We start from the raw sequence: 17,863 nt of genomic DNA, 5'->3' as shown, positions 1-17,863 counted from the left end.
CCCAGTTCTCTGGCTATAGAGCATCTCTGCTGACCTTGGTCTCTGGCTCTACAGCAGCTCTGCTGACCTGCTTCTCTGGCTCTACAGCAGCTCTGCGGACTTGGTTCTCTGGCTCTACAGCAGCTCTGCCGACTTGGTTCTCTGGCTCTGCAGCAGCTCTGCTGACCTCGTTCTAAGGCTCTACAGCAGCTCGGCTGACCTGGTTCTCTGGCTCTACAGCAGCTTGCTGACCTGGTTCTCTGGCTATACAGCAGCTCTGCGGACCTGGTTCTCTGGCTCTACAGCAGCTCTGCTGACCTGGTTCTCTGGCTCTACAGCAGCTCTGCTGACCAGGTTCTCAGGCTCTAGAACAACTCTGCTGACCTTGTTCTCTGGCTCTAGAACAACTCTGCTGACCTGCTTCTCTGGCTCTACAGCAGCTCTGCGGACCTGCTTCTCTGGCTCTACAGCAGCTCTGCTGACTTGGTTCTCTGGCTCTACAGCAGCTCTGCTGATCTGGTTCTCTAGCTCTACAGCAGCTCTGTTGACCTGATTCCCTGGGTCTACAGCGCCACTGCTGACCGGTTTCTCTGGCTCTAGAGCAGCTCTGCTGACCTGGTTCTCTGGCGCTACAACTGCTCTGCTGACCAAGTTCTCTGGCTCTAGAGCAGCTCTGCTAACCTGGTTCTCTGGCTCTACAGCAGCTCTGCTGACCTGGTTCTCTGGCTCTACAGCAGCTCTGCTGACTTGGTTTCTCTGGCTCTACAGCAGCTCTGCTGACTTGGTTTCTCTGGCTCTACAGCAGCTCTACTGACCTGGTTCTAAGGCTCTACAGCAGCTCCGCTGACCTGGTTCTCTGGCTCTACAACACCTCTGCTGACCTGGTTCTCTGGCCCAGTTCTCTGGCCATAGAGCAGCTCTGCTGACATCGTTCTCCAGATCTACAGCAGCTCTACTGACCTGGTGCTCTGGCTCTATAGCAGCTCTGCTGACCTGGTTCTCTGGCTATACAGCAGCTCTGCTGACCTGGTTCTATGGCTCTACAGCAGCTCTGCTGACCTTGTTCTCTGGCTCTAGAGCAGCTCTGCTGACCTGGTCCTCTGGCTCTAGAGCAGCTCTGCTGACCTGGTTCTCCGGCTCTAGAGCAGCTTTACTGACCTGGTTCTCCGGCTATAGAGCAGCTTTGCTGACCTGGTTCTCTGGCTCTAGAGCGGCTCTGCTGACCTGTTTCTCTGGCTCTACAGCAGCTCTCCTGACCTGGGTCTCAGGCTCTACAACGGCTCTGCTGACCTGGATCTCGGTCTCTACAATGGCTCTGCTGACTTGGTTCTATAGCTCTAGAGCAGCTCTGCTGACCTGGTTCTCTGGCTCTAGAGCAGCTCTGCTGACCCGGTTAGCTGACCTGGTTCTCTGGCCCAGTTCTCTGGCTATAGAGCATCTCTGCTGACCTTGTTCTCTGGCTCTACAGCAGCTCTGCTGACCTGCTTCTCTGGCTCTACAGCAGCTCTGCGGACTTGGTTCTCTGGCTCTACAGCAGCTCTGCCGACTTGGTTCTCTGGCTCTGCAGCAGCTCTGCTGACCTCGTTCTAAGGCTCTAGAACAACTCTGCTGACCTTGTTCTCTGGCTCTAGAACAACTCTGTTGACCTGCTTCTCTGGCTCTACAGCAGCTCTGCGGACCTGCTTCTATGGCTCTACAGCAGCTCTGCTGACTTGGTTCTCTGGCTCTACAGCAGCTCTGCTGATCTGGTTCTCTAGCTCTACAGCAGCTCTGCTGACCTGGTTCCCTGGGTCTACAGCGCCACTGCTGACCGGTTTCTCTGGCTCTAGAGCAGCTCTGCTGACCTGGTTCTCTGGCGCTACAACTGCTCTGCTGACCAAGTTCTCTGACTCCAGAGCAGCTCTGCTAACCTGGTTCTCTGGCTCTACAGCAGGTCTGCTGACCTGGTTCTCTGGCTCTACAGCAGCTCTGCTGACCTGGTTCTCTGGCTCTACAGCAGCTCTGCTGACTTGGTTTCTCTGGCTCTACAGCAGCTCTGCTGACTTGGTTTCTCTGGCTCTACAGCAGCTCTACTGACCTGGTTCTAAGGCTCTACAGCAGCTCCGCTGACCTGGTTTTCTGGCTCTACAACACCTCTGCTGACCTGGTTCGCTGACCTGGTCCTCTGGCCCAGTTTTCTGGCCATAGAGCAGCTCTGCTGACATCGTTCTCCAGATCTACAGCAGCTCTACTGACCTGGTGCTCTGGCTCTATAGCAGCTCTGCTGACCTGGTTCTCTGGCTATACAGCAGCTCTGCGGACCTGGTTCTCTGGCTCTACAGCAACTCTGCTGACCTGGTTCTCTGCCTTTACAGCAGCTCTGCTGACCAGGTTCTCAGGCTCTATAGCAGCTCTGCTAACCTGGTTCTCCGGCTCTGCAATGGCTCTGCTGACCAGGTTCTCAGGCTCTACAGCAGCTTGCTGACCTGGTTCTCTGGCTCTAGAGTGGCTCTGCTGACCTGGTTCTCTGGCTCTAGAACAGCTCTGCTGACCTGGTTCTCTGGCTCTAGAGCGGCTCTGCTGACCAGGTTTTCAGGCTCAAGAGTGGCTCTGCTGACCTGGTTTTCTGGCTCTACAGCAGCTCTGCTGACATGGTTCTCTGGCTCTACAATGGCTCTGCTGTCCTGGTTCTCTTGCTCTACAGCAGCTCTGCTGACCTGGTTTTCTGGCTGTAGAGCGGTTCTGCTGACCTGGTTCTCTAGAGCGGCTCTGCTGACCTGGTTCTCTGAAGCGGCTCTGCTGACCCGGTTCTCCGGATCTACAGCACTTCTGCTGACCTGGTGCTCTGGCTCTACAACAGCTCTGCTGACCTGGTTCTCTGGCTCTACAGGAGCTCTGCGGACCTGGTTCTCTGGCTCTACAGCAGCTCTGCTGACCTATTTCTAAGGTTCTACAGCAGCTCCGCTGACCTGGTTCTCTGGCTCTACAGCAGCCTGCTTTCCAGGTTCTCTGGCTCTTCAGCGGCTCTGCTGACCTGTTTCTCATGCTCTACAATGGCTCTGCTGATCTGGGTCTCTGGCTCTACAACGGCTCTGCTGACTTGGTTCTATGGCTCTACAGCAGCTCTGCTGACCTTGTTCTCTGGCTCTAGAGCAGCTCTGCTGACCTGGTCCTCTGGCTCTAGAGCAGCTCTGCTGACCTGGTTCTCCGGCTGTAGAGCAGCTTTACTGACCTGGTTCTCCGGCTATAGAGCAGCTTTGCTGACCTGGTTCTCTGGCTCTAGAGCGGCTCTGCTGACCTGTTTCTCTGGCTCTACAGCAGCTCTCCTGACCTGGGTCTCAGGCTCTACAACGGCTCTGCTGACCTGGATCTCGGTCTCTACAACGGCTCTGCTGACTTGGTTCTATAGCTCTAGAGCAGCTCTGCTGACCTGGTTCTCTGGCTCTAGAGCAGCTCTGCTGACCTGGGTAGCTGACCTGGTTCTCTGGCCCAGTTCTCTGGCTATAGAGCATCTCTGCTGACCTTGGTCTCTTGCTCTACAGCAGCTCTGCTGACCTGCTTCTCTGGCTCTACAGCAGCTCTGCGGACTTGGTTCTCTGGCTCTACAGCAGCTCTGCCGACTTGGTTCTCTGGCTCTGCAGCAGCTCTGCTGACCTCGTTCTAAGGCTCTACAGCAGCTCGGCTGACCTGGTTCTCTGGCTCTACAGCAGCTTGCTGACCTGGTTCTCTGGCTATACAGCAGCTCTGCGGACCTGGTTCTCTGGCTCTACAGCAGCTCTGCTGACCTGGTTCTCTGGCTCTACAGCAGCTCTGCTGACCAGGTTCTCAGGCTCTAGAACAACTCTGCTGACCTTGTTCTCTGGCTCTAGAACAACTCTGCTGACCTGCTTCTCTGGCTCTACAGCAGCTCTGCGGACCTGCTTCTCTGGCTCTACAGCAGCTCTGCTGACTTGGTTCTCTGGCTCTACAGCAGCTCTGCTGATCTGGTTCTCTAGCTCTACAGCAGCTCTGCTGACCTGATTCCCTGGGTCTACAGCGCCACTGCTGACCGGTTTCTCTGGCTCTAGAGCAGCTCTGCTGACCTGGTTCTCTGGCGCTACAACTGCTCTGCTGACCAAGTTCTCTGGCTCTAGAGCAGCTCTGCTAACCTGGTTCTCTGGCTCTACAGCAGCTCTGCTGACCTGGTTCTCTGGCTCTACAGCAGCTCTGCTGACTTGGTTTCTCTGGCTCTACAGCAGCTCTGCTGACTTGGTTTCTCTGGCACTACAGCAGCTCTACTGACCTGGTTCTAAGGCTCTACAGCAGCTCCGCTGACCTGGTTCTCTGGCTCTACAACACCTCTGCTGACCTGGTTCTCTGGCCCAGTTCTCTGGCCATAGAGCAGCTCTGCTGACATCGTTCTCCAGATCTACAGCAGCTCTACTGACCTGGTGCTCTGGCTCTATAGCAGCTCTGCTGACCTGGTTCTCTGGCTATACAGCAGCTCTGCTGACCTGGTTCTATGGCTCTACAGCAGCTCTGCTGACCTTGTTCTCTGGCTCTAGAGCAGCTCTGCTGACCTGGTCCTCTGGCTCTAGAGCAGCTCTGCTGACCTGGTTCTCCGGCTCTAGAGCAGCTTTACTGACCTGGTGTTGTAATGGCTTTCTTTTCCTGTAATTACATCTTGTCTATGTTCTTCACTCTGATGATGCTTAGTGTTCTGGAATGTCAGGACTAAGCCAGCTGTGGAATGTGTGTGAGCAGTGAGATCATTATCTTACTGACAGTTGTGTGGATGAGTTGTTTATACCTACTACTGAAAATAAACCTGAGACACCCTACTTCAAGCCTCAGCATCTTTCTTCTTCAAAGAGGTTTACTTTTCAACACTGGCGACGAGGATGGGATCTCAACTCAACTCCAACTTTCATCTCATTTCTGGCGAACTACAATATTTCATCTCTTCTCATCAAAGAAGACCTTTTACATCAAGTAAGAACGGTCCAGGTTGGGGCTGAGGGGCCTCTTGATTTCATCTTGGTGGAGGGTCACAGAACCAAGGTTTTGTTTGATTCAGGAGCCAAAATTACTATCATTTCTAGCAGATTCTTTGAGGATAATTTGTGCAAGAAAGTTAAACTATTGAAGCCAGACATTCGTCCAACTGCATATGGAGGTGATCCCATTGAGTTAAGGGGTTACTTTAATGGTCTAATTGAATACGGGGAACGTTTTGCTAGTGGGAAGGTTTATGTTTCAAAGAAAGGTGATAGCATTATTAGCTGGTGGCACCAAAAAGATCTTGGTGTCATGTTAGACCCGAACAGCAATCCTCCTATCATTTTGAGAGAAAAAAAAAGTGTTGAGTCGGTGGTGGATGGTTCTTCACTACAGGCTCTTTTGATAAGCCAATATCCACTGGTTTTTGGTGACAAGCTAGGTTGCCTTAAGGGTTACTGTCATAAGATTAAACTTTTTCCTGGCTCAGTTCCTGTTTCCTGTAAAGTCAGAAATGTTCCGTTCACTGTCAAGGAAGACATGCTTAAGGAGTTAAATAAACTGAAGTCCCAGGGCATAATTGAGGAGGTGGAGGGTACATCTTGGCTTGCTCCGGTGGTGGCCGCAAGGAAACCTGACAACTCTTTGAGGCTCTGTGTGGACCTCAGACAACTCAATAAATGCGTTCAGGTAGATAAATATCCCTTACCTAACATTTCTGAGCTGTTGAGCATGGTAGGTGGGGCAAAGGTATTTAGTACAATTGACCTAACATCGGCGTACCATCAAATCTTACTTGATGAGTCCTCCAGAGATCTTACTGCCTTTATTACTCCGTTTGGGACATTTAGATTTATTAGACTTCCATTTGGCCTGGTTTCTGCTGCCTCAGTTTTTCAACGGGTCATGGAGAAGGTCTTAATTAACATCCCTGGAATTTGTGTGTACCAAGATGACATTTTGGTATATGGATCTACGGTTGCTGAACATGAAAGAAGGGTTAGGCAAGTGCTGGACAAGCTTACCTCTCACAATTTGACTGTAAAGAAGGAAAAGTGTAAGTTTGGTCTCGACAAAATTGACTATTTGGGACACACTATTAGTGCGGAAGGTGTAGTTCCAAAAGCTGACCTTGTGAATACCATTAGAAATCTTGTGGTTCCTTCTTCCAAGGAGGAACTCATGAGATTTTTAGGTATGGCTGAATACTATAATAAATTCATAAAGAATTTTGCTGAGGTCACGTTCAATATGAGAAATTTGTTAAAGAGAGGAGAGAAGTTTAGTTGGAATAGTTTGTGTGACAAGGAATTTAATGACATAAAAATGAAATTACAGAATGCTCCAAATTTAAGGAATTTTGACCCCAGTAAGAGCTCTATTATATCTACTGATGCAAGTCTGAAAGGTATTGGTGCAGTCCTGTATCAAGGGGGTGTTCTGCCAGAAAATACCATCATGTTTATATCTAGGTGTTTGAAAGGAGCTGAATGTCGCTATTCTGTAATTGAACGTGAAGCCCTTGCGGTACACTGGGCCATTAAGAAATTAAAAAAGTTTTTGTGGGGGACCTCATTTGTTGTAAGAACTGATCACAAGCCCCTTTGTGAAGTACTAACTAAAAAAGGGATTGACTCGATATCTCCCAGAATTTCAAAATGGGTGGTTGGATTACAGGGGTTTAACTTCATTGTTAAACATGTTCCGGGGTCAGAAAATGTTGTTGCGGATACTCTTTCTAGGTTAGTTCCTGACGAACAACAAGACAAACTGGATCAGGATTCAGATCCATCTTTTAGTCTTCCACAGGACTTTGTCTGTGGAGTAGATTATAAGGTTATTTCTCGTGAGAGGTGGTTGGATGCTTGTAAGTGTGACAACACTATTCAAGAAGTCTCCAAATTAATCTGTGAGGGTTGGAACCATAAAGATCAAGGCAGTGACTCCGTGAGAGATTTTTGGTTGGTAAAAGACCAACTTTCAAGTTGTGAGGGTTTGTTGTTGAGAGGTCACAAATTAGTACCCCCTGTGTCTTTAAGGAAAGAGGTTTTGGATTTGGCACATGAGGCACACTTAGGAATTTCTAAAACTAAGGAGAGGGTGCGTTCTAGCTATTGGTGGCCGGGTTTAGACACACAGATTGAACATTTAGTCAGGGAATGTGTTCAATGTGCTCTTAGTGAAAAGGTTTTGAAAACTAGGACACAGCCCATGGAAAAAAGAGTTCGTCCGTGTGGCCCCTGGAAGGATATTGCTCTTGATATTTTAGGGCCTATTCATGGGGATGGTTCTGACACGTTTGTTATAGTGGTCATGGATTTGTTTTCAAGGTGGCCAGAAGTGATTTTTGTGAAGAATATTAATTCTGCTACGGTTATTCGATGTCTAAAAGATATTATTGCCAAGGAAGGGATTCCTGAGACTTTGCTTACAGACAATGGGGTACAACTTGTTTCGAGTGAGATGGAGAGTTTTCTTGGTGATTGTGGCATTGTTCACAAGAAATGTTCTTTGTATCACCCAGAATCCAATGGAACAGTAAAAAGGTTCAACAGGGTTTTGAAGGAAACGGTGTCTTTAGCAAAGTCCAATGGTCTTAATTGGCAGGAGGAGGTTTTGAAAAGAGTGTCTGTGTATCGGTTTACCCCACATACCACTACAGGGAAGTCTCCTTTTCTTTTATTTCGTGGAAGGGACCCTGTTACTTTTTTAGATCCACCATGGGTAAATAAATTTCTGACTAGCAGATCTCGTGAGGTGGATTCTACATCATGGCAAGAACAGGAAGATTTGAAATGTTCTAAGAGTAAAAAAAACTATGATGTTCGTCATGCTGTTAAGTCAACGAAGGTTAAGGTGGGTGATTGGGTTCGGATCAAGAGACCTGGTTTTGCTGTGTCTGGATCTAAGTTCACCAAACCGGTAAAAGTTGTCAAAGTGTTTAAGAATGCTGTTAGAACTAGTGATCACAGGGTTTGGAATCTAGGTCGTGTTGCTCTATGCAATACTGATGTGTAATCAAGCTTTCCTCACTCTGCCATGGAAGGGGAAGGTGCTCCGGAGGTTAATATAAGGCCAAGGAGGAATACTTGTTTTCCCTCCCATTTAAAGGACTATGTTATGTAATTAATGTCACATGATGTTAATGTGTTTTGTTTGTGTTTTGTTTAGGGGTAAAGGAGGGAGATATGTTGTAATGGCTTTCTTTTCCTGTAATTACATCTTGTCTATGTTCTTCACTCTGATGATGCTTAGTGTTCTGGAATGTCAGGACTAAGCCAGCTGTGGAATGTGTGTGAGCAGTGAGATCATTATCTTACTGACAGTTGGGTGGATGAGTTGTTTATACCTACTACTGAAAATAAACCTGAGACACCCTACTTCAAGCCTCAGCATCTTTCTTCTTCAAAGAGGTTTACTTTTCAACACCTGGTTCTCCGGCTATAGAGCAGCTTTGCTGACCTGGTTCTCTGGCTCTAGAGCGGCTCTGCTGACCTGTTTCTCTGGCTCTACAGCAGCTCTCCTGACCTGGGTCTCAGGCTCTACAACGGCTCTGCTGACCTGGATCTCGGTCTCTACAACGGCTCTGCTGACTTGGTTCTATAGCTCTAGAGCAGCTCTGCTGACCTGGTTCTCTGGCTCTAGAGCAGCTCTGCTGACCCGGTTAGCTGACCTGGTTCTCTGGCCCAGTTCTCTGGCTATAGAGCATCTCTGCTGACCTTGTTCTCTGGCTCTACAGCAGCTCTGCTGACCTGCTTCTCTGGCTCTACAGCAGCTCTGCGGACTTGGTTCTCTGGCTCTACAGCAGCTCTGCCGACTTGGTTCTCTGGCTCTGCAGCAGCTCTGCTGACCTCGTTCTAAGGCTCTACAGCAGCTCGGCTGACCTGGTTCTCTGGCTCTACAGCAGCTTGCTGACCTGGTTCTCTGGCTATACAGCAGCTCTGCGGACCTGGTTCTCTGGCTCTACAGCAGCTCTGCTGACCTGGTTCTCTGGCTCTACAGCAGCTCTGCTGACCAGGTTCTCAGGCTCTAGAACAACTCTGCTGACCTTGTTCTCTGGCTCTAGAACAACTCTGCTGACCTGCTTCTCTGGCTCTACAGCAGCTCTGCGGACCTGCTTCTCTGGCTCTACAGCAGCTCTGCTGACTAGGTTCTCTGGCTCTACAGCAGCTCTGCTGATCTGGTTCTCTAGCTCTACAGCAGCTCTGCTGACCTGATTCTCTGGGTCTACAGCGCCACTGCTGACCGGTTTCTCTGGCTCTAGAGCAGCTCTGCTGACCTGGTTCTCTGGCACTACAACTGCTCTGCTGACCAAGTTCTCTGGCTCTAGAGCAGCTCTGCTAACCTGGTTCTCTGGCTCTACAGCAGCTCTGCTGACCTGGTTCTCTGGCTCTACAGCAGCTCTGCTGACTTGGTTTCTATGGCTCTACAGCAGCTCTGCTGACTTGGTTTCTCTGGCTCTACAGCAGCTCTACTGACCTGGTTCTAAGGCTCTACAGCAGCTCCGCTGACCTGGTTCTCTGGCTCTACAACAGCTCTGCTGACCTGGTTCTCTGGCCCAGTTCTCTGGCCATAGAGCAGCTCTGCTGACATCGTTCTCCAGATCTACAGCAGCTCTACTGACCTGGTGCTCTGGCTCTATAGCAGCTCTGCTGACCTGGTTCTCTGGCTATACAGCAGCTCTGCTGACCTGGTTCTCTGGGTCTACAGCAACTCTGCTGACCTGGTTCTCTGCCTTTACAGCAGCTCTGCTGACCAGGTTCTCAGGCTCTATAGCAGCTCTGCTAACCTGGTTCTCCGGCTCTGCAATGGCTCTGCTGACCAGGTTCTCAGGCTCTACAGCAGCTTGCTGACCTGGTTCTCTGGCTGTAGAGTGGCTCTGCTGACCTGGTTCTCTGGCTCTAGAACAGCTCTGCTGACCTGGTTCTCTGGCTCTAGAGCGGCTCTGCTGACCTGGTTTTCAGGCTCTAGAGTGGCTCTGCTGACCTGGTTTTCTGGCTCTACAGCGGCTCTGCTGACATGGTTCTCTGGCTCTACAATGGCTCTGCTGTCCTGGTTCTCTTGCTCTACAGCAGCTCTGCTGACCTGGTTTTCTGGCTCTAGAGCGGTTCTGCTGACCTGGTTCTCTAGAGCGGCTCTGCTGACCTGGTTCTCTGGAGCGGCTCTGCTGACCCGGTTCTCCGGATCTACAGCACTTCTGCTGACCTGGTGCTCTGGCTCTACAACAGCTCTGCTGACCTGGTTTTCTGGCTCTACAGCAGCTCTGCGGACCTCGTTCTCTGGCTCTACAGCAGCTCTGCTGACCTAGTTCTAAGGTTCTACAGCAGCTCCGCTGACCTGGTTCTCTGGCTCTACAGCAGCCTGCTGACCTGGTTCTCTGGCTCTTCAGCGGCTCTGCTGACCTGGTTCTCAGGCTCTACAATGGCTCTGCTGATCTGGGTCTCTGGCTCTACAACGGCTCTGCTGACTTGGTTCTATGGCTCTACAGCAGCTCTGCTGACCTTGTTCTCTGGTTCTAGAGCAGCTCTGCTGACCTGGTCCTCTGGCTCTAGAGCAGCTCTGCTGACCTGGTTCTCCGGCTCTAGAGCAGCTTTACTGACCAGGTTCTCCGGCTATAGAGCAGCTTTGCTGACCTTGTTCTCTGGCTCTAGAGCAGCTCTGCTGACCTGTTTCTCTGGCTCTACAGCAGCTCTCCTGACCTGGGTCTCAGGCTCTACAACGGCTCTGCTGACCTGGATCTCGGTCTCTACAACGGCTCTGCTGACTTGGTTCTATAGCTCTAGAGCAGCTCTGCTGACCTGGTTCTCTAGCTCTAGAGCAGCTCTGCTGACCCGGTTAGCTGACCTGGTTCTCTGGCCCAGTTCTCTGGCTATAGAGCATCTCTGCTGACCTGGTTCTCTGGCTCTACAGCAGCTCTGCTGACCTGCTTCTCTGGCTCTACAGCAGCTCTGCGGACCTGGTTCTCTGGCTCTACAACACCTCTGCTGACCTGGTTCTCTGGCCCAGTTCTCTGGCCATAGAGCAGCTCTGCTGACATCGTTCTCCAGATCTACAGCAGCTCTACTGACCTGGTGCTCTGGCTCTATAGCAGCTCTGCTGACCTGGTTCTCTGGCTATACAGCAGCTCTGCTGACCTGGTTCTCTGGCTCTACAGCAACTCTGCTGACCTGGTTCTCTGCCTTTACAGCAGCTCCACTGACCAGGTTCTCAGGCTCTATAGCAGCTCTGCTAACCTGGTTCTCCGGCTCTGCAATAGCTCTGCTGACCAGGTTCTCAGGCTCTACAGCAGCTTGCTGACCTGGTTCTCTGGCTCTAGAGTGGCTCTGCTGACCTGGTTCTCTGGCTCTAGAACAGCTCTGCTGACCTGGTTTTCTGGCTCTACAGCAGCTCTGCTGACATGGTTCTCTGGCTCTACAATGGCTCTGCTGTCCTGGTTCTCTTGCTCTACAGCAGCTCTGCTGACCTGGTTTTCTGGCTCTAGAGCGGTTCTGCTGACCTGGTTCCCTAGAGCGGCTCTGCTGACCTGGTTCTCTGGAGCGGCTCTGCTGACCCGGTTCTCCGGATCTACAGCACTTCTGCTGACCTGGTGCTCTGGCTCTACAACAGCTCTGCTGACCTGGTTCTCTGGCTCTACAGCAGCTCTACGGACCTGGTTCTCTGGCTCTACAGCAGCTCTGCTGACCTAGTTCTAAGGTTCTACAGCAGCTCCGCTGACCTGGTTCTCTGGCTCTACAGCAGCCTGCTGACCTGGTTCTCTAGCTCTTCAGCGGCTCTGCTGACCTGGTTCTCAGGCTCTACAATGGCTCTGCTGATCTGGGTCTCTGGCTCTACAACGGCTCTGCTGACTTCGTTCTATGGCTCTACAGCAGCTCTGCTGACCTTGTTCTCTGGCTCTAGAGCAGCTCTGCTGACCTGGTCCTCTGGCTCTAGAGCAGCTCTGCTGACCTGGTTCTCCGGCTCTAGAGCAGCTTTACTGACCAGGTTCTCCGGCTATAGAGCAGCTTTGCTGACCTGGTTCTCTGGCTCTAGAGCGGCTCTGCTGACCTGTTTCTCTGGCTCTACAGCAGCTCTCCTGACCTGGGTCTCAGGCTCTACAACGGCTCTGCTGACTTGGTTCTATAGCTCTAGAGCAGCTCTGCTGACCTGGTTCTCTGGCTCTAGAGCAGCTCAGCTGACCCGGTTAGCTGACCTGGTTCTCTGGCCCAGTTCTCTGGCTATAGAGCATCTCTGCTGACCTTGTTCTCTGGCTCTACAGCAGCTCTGCTGACCTGCTTCTCTGGCTCTACAGCAGCTCTGCGGACCTGGTTCTCTGGCTCTACAGCAGCTCTGCCGACTTTGTTCTCTGGCTCTACAGCAGCTCTGCTGTTCTGGTTCTCTAGCTCTACAGCAGCTCTGCTGACCTGGTTCCCTGGGTCTACAGCGCCACTGCTGACCGGTTTCTCTGGCTCTAGAGCAGCTCTGCTGACCTGGTTCTCAGGCTGTAGAACAACTCTGCTGACCTTGTTCTCTGGCTCTACAGCAGCTCTGCTGACCTGCTTCTCTGGCTCTACAGCAGCTCTGCGGACCTGCTTCTCTCTGGCTCTACAACAGCTCTGCTGCCATGGTTCTCTGGCTCTAGAGCAGCTCTGCTGACCGGGTTCTCTGGCTCTAGAACGGCTCTGCTGACCGGGTTCTCTGGCTCTAGAACGGCTCTGCTGACCTGGTTCTGTGGCTCTACAGCACCTTGATGACCTGCTTCTCTGGCTCTGCAGCAGCTCTGCTGACCTCGTTCTCTGGCTTTCCAGCATCTCTGCTGACCTGGTTCTAAGATTCTACAGCAGCTCGGCAGACCTGGTTCTCTGGGTCTACAGCAGCTTGCTGACCTGGTTCTGTGGCTCTACAACACCTCTGCTGACCTGGTTTGCTGACCTGGTTCTCTGGCCCAGTTCTCTGGCCATAGAGCAGCTCTGCTGACATCGTTCTCCAGATCTACAGCAGCTCTACTGACCTGGTGCTCTGGCTCTATAGCAGCTCTGCTGACCTGGTTCTCTGGCTATACAGCAGCTCTGCGGACCTGGTTCTCTGGCTCTACAGCAGCTCTACTGACCTGGTTCTAAGGCTCTACAGCAGCTCCGCTGACCTGGTTCTCTGGCTCTACAACACCTCTGCTGACCTGGTTCGCTGACCTGGTCCTCTGGCCCAGTTTTCTGGCCATAGAGCAGCTCTGCTGACATCGTTCTCCAGATCTACAGCAGCTCTACTGACCTGGTGCTCTGGCGCTATAGCTGCTCTGCTGACCTGGTTCTCTGGCTATACAGCAGCTCTGCGGACCTGGTTCTCTGGCTCTACAGCAACTCTGCTGACCTGGTTCTCTGCCTTTACAGCAGCTCTGCTGACCAGGTTCTCAGGCTCTATAGCAGCTCTGCTAACCTGGTTCTCCGGCTCTGCAATGGCTCTGCTGACCAGGTTCTCAGGCTCACAGCAGCTTGCTGACCTGGTTCTCTGGCTCTAGAGTGGCTCTGCTGACCTGGTTCTCTGGCTCTAGAACAGCTCTGCTGACCTGGTTCTCTGGCTCTAGAGCGGCTCTGCTTACCTGGTTTTCAGGCTCTAGAGTGGCTCTGCTGTCCTGGTTCTCTTGCTCTACAGCAGCTCTGCTGACCTGGTTTTCTGGCTCTAGAGCGGCTCTGCTGACCTGGTTCTCTAGAGCGGCTCTGCTGACCTGGTTCTCTGGAGAGGCTCTGCTGACCCGGTTCTCCGGATCTACAGCACTTCTGTTGACCTGGTGCTCTGGCTCTACAACAGCTCTGCTGACCTGTTTCTCTGGCTCTACAGCAGCTCTGCGGACCTGGTTCTCTGGCTCTACAGCAGCTCTGCTGACCTAGTTCTAAGGTTCTACAGCAGCTCCGCTGACGTGGTTCTCTGGCTCTACAGCAGCCTGCTGACCTCGTTCTCTGGCTCTTCAGCGGCTCTGCTGACCTGGTTCTCAGGCTCTACAACGGCTCTGCTGACCTGGGTCTCGGGCTCTACAACGGCTCTGCTGACTTGGTTCTATGGCTCTACAGCAGCTCTGCTGACCTGGTTCTCTGTCTCTAGAGCAGCTCTGCTCACCTAGTTCTCAGGCTTTACAACTGCTCTGCTGACCTGGTTCTATGGCTCTAAAACGGCTCTTCTGACCTGGTTCTATGGCTCTACAGCAGCTCTGCTGACTTGGTTCTCTGGCTCTAGTGCGGCTCTGCTGGCCTGGTTCCCTGGATCTACAGCAGCTCTGCTGACCTGGGTCTCAGGCTCTACAATGGGTCTGCTGACCTGGTTCTCTGGCTCTACAGAAGCTCTGCTGACCTGGTTCTAAGGTTCTACAGCAGCTCCGCTGACCTGGTTCTCTGGCTCTACAACGGCTCTGCTGACCTGGGTCTCGGCCTCTACAACGGCTCTGCTGACTTGGTTCTATGGCTCTACAGCAGCTCTGCTGACCTTGTTCTCTGGCTCTAGAGCAGCTCTGCTGACCTGGTCCTCTGGCTCTAGAGCAGCTCTGCTGACCTGGTTCTCCGGCTCTAGAGCAGCTTTACTGACCAGGTTCTCCGGCTATAGAGCAGCTTTGCTGACCTGGTTCTCTGGCTCTAGAGCGGCTCTGCTGACCTGTTTCTCTGGCTCTACAGCAGCTCTCCTGACCTGGGTCTCAGGCTCTACAACGGCTCTGCTGACCTGGATCTCGGTCTCTACAACGGCTCTGCTGACTTGGTTCTATAGCTCTAGAGCAGCTCTGCTGACCTGGTTCTCTGGCTCTAGAGCAGCTCTGCTGACCCGGTTAGCTGACCTGGTTCTCTGGCCCAGTTCTCTGGCTATAGAGCATCTCTGCTGACCTTGTTCTCTGGCTCTACAGCAGCTCTGCTGACCTGCTTCTCTGGCTCTACAGCAGCTCTGCGGACCTGGTTCTCTGGCTCTACAGCAGCTCTGCCGACTTTGTTCTCTGGCTCTACAGCAGCTCTGCTGATCTGGTTCTCTAGCTCTACAGCAGCTCTGCTGACCTGGTTCCCTGTGTCTACAGCGCCACTGCTGACCGGTTTCTCTGGCTCTAGAGCAGCTCTGCTGATCTGGTTCTCAGGCTGTAGAACAACTCTGCTGACCTTGTTCTCTGGCTCTACAGCAGCTCTGCTGACCTGCTTCTCTGGCTCTACAGCAGCTCTGCGGACCTCGTTCTCTGGCTCTCCAGCATCTCTGCTGACCTGGTTCTAAGACTCTACAGCAGCTCGGCAGACCTGGTTCTCTGGCTCTACAGCAGCTTGCTGACCTGGTTCTGTGGCTCTACAACACCTCTGCTGACCTGGTTCGCTGACCTGGTTCTCTGGCCCAGTTCTCTGGCCATAGAGCAGCTCTGCTGACATCGTTCTCCAGATCTACAGCAGCTCTATTGACCTGGTGCTCTGGCTATACAGCAGCTCTGCGGACCTGGTTCTCTGGCTCTACAGCAACTCTGCTGACCTGGTTCTCTGCCTTTACAGCAGCTCTGCTGACCAGGTTCTCAGGCTCTATAGCAGCTTTGCTAACCTGGTTCTCCGGCTCTACAATGGCTCTGCTGACCAGGTTCTCAGGCTCACAGCAGCTTGCTGACCTGGTTCTCTGGCTCTAGAGTGGCTCTGCTGACCTGGTTCTCTGGCTCTAGAACAGCTCTGCTGACCTGGTTCTCTGGCTCTAGAGCGGCTCTGCTGACCTGGTTTTCAGGCTCTAGAGTGGCTCTGCTGTCCTGGTTCTCTTGCTCTACAGCAGCTCTGCTGACCTGGTTTTCTGGCTCTAGAGCGGCTCTGCTGACCTGGTTCTCTAGAGCAGCTCTGCTGACCTGGTTCTCTGGAGAGGCTCTGCTAACCCGGTTCTCCGGATCTACAGCACTTCTGTTGACCTGGTGCTCTGGCTCTACAACAGCTCTGCTAACCTGTTTCTCTGGCTCTACAGCAGCTCTGCGGACCTGGTTCTCTGGCTCTACAGCAGCTCTGCTCACCTAGTTCTAAGGTTCTACAGCAGCTCCGCTGACCTGGTTCTCTGGCTCTACAGCAGCCTGCTGACCTGGTTCTCTGGCTCTTCAGCGGCTCTGCTGACCTGGTTCTCAGGCTCTACAACGGCTCTGCTGACCTGGGTCTCGGGCTCTACAACGGCTCTGTTGACTTGGTTCTATGGCTCTACAGCAGCTCTGCTGACCTGGTTCTCTGTCTCTAGAGCAGCTCTGCTCACCTAGTTCTCAGGCTTTACAACTGCTCTGCTGACCTGGTTCTATGGCTCTAAAACGGCTCTTCTGACCTGGTTCTATTGCTCTACAGCAGCTCTGCTGACTTGGTTCTCTGGCTCTAGTGCGGCTCTGCTGGCCTGGTTCCCTGGATCTACAGCAGCTCTGCTGACCTGGGTCTCAGGCTCTACAATGGGTCTGCTGACCTGGTTCTCTGGCTCTACAGAAGCTCTGCTGACCTGGTTCTATGGCTCTACAGCAGCTTACTGACCAGCTTCTCTGGCTCTACAGCAGCTTGATGACCTGCTTCTCTGGCTCTGCAGCAGCTCTGCTGACCTCGTTCTAAGGCTCTACAGCAGCACGGCTGACCTGGTTCTCTGGCTCTACAGCAGCTTGCTGACCTGGTTCTCTGGCTATACAGCAGCTCTGCGGACCTGGTTCTCTGGCTCTACAACAGCTCTGCTGACCTGGTTCTCTGGCTCTACAGCAGCTATGCTGACCTGGTTCTCAGGCTCTAGAACAACTCTGCTGACCTTGTTCTCTGGCTCTAGAACAACTCTGCTGACCTGCTTCTCTGGCTCTACAGCAGCTCTGCAGACCTGCTTCTCTGGCTCTACAGCAGCTCTGCTGACTTGGTTCTCTGGCTCTACAGCAGCTCTGCTGATCTGGTTCTCTAGCTCTACAGCAGCTCTGCTGACCTGGTTCCCTGGGTCTACAGCGCCACTGCTGACCGGTTTCTCTGGCTTTAGAGCAGCTCTGCTGACGTGGTTCTCTGGCGCTACAACTGCTCTGCTGACCAAGTTCTCTGGCTCTAGAGCAGCTCTGCTAACCTGGTTCTCTGGCTCTACAGCAGCTCTGCTGACCTGGTACTCTGGCTCTACAGCAGCTCTGCTGACCTGGTTCTCTGGCTCTACAGCAGCTCTGCTGACTTGGTTTCTTTGGCTCTACAGCAGCTCTGCTGACTTGGTTTCTCTGGCTCTACAGCAGCTCTACTGACCTGGTTCTAAGGCTCTACAGCAGCTCCGCTGACCTGGTTCTCTGGCTCTACAACACCTCTTTTGACCTGGTTCGCTGACCTGGTCCTCTGGCCCAGTTTTCTAGCCATAGAGCAGCTCTGCTGACATCGTTCTGCAGATCTACAGCAGCTCTACTGACCTGGTGCTCTGGCTCTATAGCAGCTCTGCTGACCTGGTTCTCTGGCTATACAGCAGCTCTGCGGACCTGGTTCTCTGGCTCTACAGCAACTCTGCTGACCTGATTCTCTGCCTTTACAGCAGCTCTGCTGACCAGGTTCTCAGGCACTATAGCAGCTCTGCTAACCTGGTTCTCCGGCTCTGCAATGGCTCTGCTGACCAGGTTCTCAGGCTCTACAGCAGCTTGCTGACCTGGTTCTCTGGCTCTAGAGTGGCTCTGCTGACCTGGTTTTCAGGCTCTAGAGTAGCTCTGCTGACCTGGTTTTCTGGCTCTACAGCAGCTCTGCTGACATGGTTCTCTGGCTCTAGAGTGGCTCTGCTGACCTGGTTCTCTGGCTCTAGAACAGCTCTGCTGACCTGGTTCTCTGGCTCTAGAGCGGCTCTGCTGACCTGGTTTTCAGGCTCTAGAGTAGCTCTGCTGACCTGGTTTTCTGGCTCTACAGCAGCTCTGCTGACATGGTTCTCTGGCTCTACAATGGCTCTGCTGTCCTGGTTCTCTTGCTCTACAGCAGCTCTGCTGACCTGGTTTTCTGGCTCTAGA

The sequence above is a fragment of the Triturus cristatus genome, chromosome 1_1 (assembly GCF_964204655.1).
Source record: "Triturus cristatus chromosome 1_1, aTriCri1.1, whole genome shotgun sequence".
NCBI lineage: Eukaryota > Metazoa > Chordata > Amphibia > Caudata > Salamandridae > Triturus > Triturus cristatus.
This window is presented reverse-complemented; position numbering follows the sequence as displayed.